Consider the following 2206-nt stretch of genomic DNA (forward strand, 5'->3'; position numbering starts at 1 on the left):
TCAGAGTTCGTGGCACCGCTGGCTGAGGCCTCCCGGCGACGACGTGCTGAACTGTTGGCCCCGCCGCCGCCTCACCTGGACTATCGTACCCCCAGCGCCCGCCCCCGTCGAGCCAACCCCGCCGAGCCGCCGCCCGCCCCTGCCCCCGTGGGGCGACAAGAAACTTACATCTTTCGCGAAAAGCGTGTTTCGCGAGTTAATTAACGCCATACAGCGACCCTCCTCGGTGTGCTAGAGAGAAGAGGGAGGAGAGTGGCAGGCGGAGGAGGGGTGGGGGACCCCGGGGAAGCAGATACCCGGGGAGTTGACTGGGACGAGTGGACGAGCGTCCGCAGGAGTAAAGGGCCAATTACAATCAAGAGTTAGCATGTAAATAAATAAAGTTAAGAAGTAACTTTTGACTCTTAATATTAAGCGCTTCCTCTAAAGTATGATGAGGTCATTCACCTTTCTAGCTGGACCATCTGATGGGTAGACAACGAGGGCCAGTTTTTACACGTCTACGAAATGGCTTCTTAACTTATACCACACCGAGCAGAATACTAGTACTCGGTCTTTCACCTCCACGAAGTGTGGTTTTGAGGAATGAAGGGGGAAAGTCAACGATAAGTGAAAAGTTAATACACGCAACTGAAGAATCAATTCACTTCCGGATGATAAACTGGATCGCCATGAACAAGCATTTGATTGTCACACTGACATTCAGTTGATGGAATGATGCCTCTCTTAGGAGAAAACTGAGAAAAACTCGTTTCTCCCGAGGATAAAGGGAGGCTCTGACTGAACATTGGCGTTATTCCCTCGACTACTGGAAGTCAGTTGTGACACCATATATTGGTTACAGGAGCTGACCAATTAGTGGTTTAGGAAATCAACTAACACTTCAGTTGGGGGTATACGAACTTTTTTCCGAGGAATATGAAAATCAACCACACTCCCTCAACGGATCGGGAGGGTGCAGCCGTTGCAACTCGAGGAGCAGAAACTGCTAGCAGGGCAGAGAGGACTCACGGACTTGTTCCGCTACCAGCTTGGGACAATGGCGCAGCGAACACAATGAGGAGTACCCGCCCTAATTGAACGCACCCGCCAACTGGTGGGCGAGAGCGGTGCCGCACCCCGCCGCCGCCCGCAGCGCGCGGCCCCACCCCGCCACGCCAGGGCGGGAGCCAAGGCGCCCCGCCGCAGACATGGGTCGTTGAAAATGTGCTGAGCGAAGTTGAGGGCTTGCGCCCGCTGCCGCCCGCCGCCGCGGGGGCGTGGCCGGGCCGAGGCGACGCGCTGCTGGAGACGTGTTGAGGAGGGTGAAAATGATTTATAACGCTCAGTATCACTTACGCCCTGGTGTGCGGCGGGCGCGGGGTGGGGCTGTTCGTTACGCCCCTGATGCCCTCTCGCCCGGGCCAGCGTTATTGTCTGACCTACAAAATCATCGTCGACGAAGTGGACGGCTGCTGCATTTATTTGGAGGTCTCCCTGTCCGAGATGTGCTATGAGAGAAAGTCAAGGCGTTCTCAAATGAAGCGCCTCCGTGGGCCACTTTTGGGGAGTAACGACCGGAAGCGACCAAGGCGTTCTCCTAGCAACCCTATCAATTTGTCCAGAACGAAAACGGAAGTAGAAAGAGGTTGCTTAAGAACATGGCGGCCAGCCCATGTATTCTTATAAAATGGCCGCCATGCTCTTAAAGCAACTTCTTCCTTTCTTCTTTCTGTTTTTTGTACTGAACAAACGGGTATAATAGGGTGCCCACGCCCACAATAACAGTAAAGGGTAGCCTACCCTTCACCCTTCACCTCAGGTGAACAGGTCAAACAGATTAGCCCGGAATCTGCTTTTTGGACAAGAAGTTTCCCTCATCTCCCTTCCTCACTCTTCCATAGATGCGAAAACACGCACGCACGCACACACACGCGAGCCGGGCACCGATAGGGGCAGCTATCCCGTGCGGCCGCCCCCCAGTCCGCTGAATAATGGAATGGCCGCAGACTCTCCGCTCCTCCTAAAGAGGCAGCCCGTGATTCTGCCCTTCTACCCAATGCACAGTGGCCCTCTTGTGTCCCTCGCACGCCGCGCGCCGTCGTCATCCTAGGCACGATCATGAAGTGGTATGGATCTTAGCGTCACTACGTTATGCCGGGTTTACGATGGAGCTTTTTCGGAACAGAACGAAATTTGTGCGGAACGGAACGAATCCCGTTTGCTT

The sequence above is a fragment of the Frankliniella occidentalis genome, unplaced genomic scaffold (genome assembly GCF_000697945.3).
Source record: "Frankliniella occidentalis isolate FOCC.00 unplaced genomic scaffold, Focc_3.1 Scaffold46, whole genome shotgun sequence".
Lineage (NCBI taxonomy): Eukaryota > Metazoa > Arthropoda > Insecta > Thysanoptera > Thripidae > Frankliniella > Frankliniella occidentalis.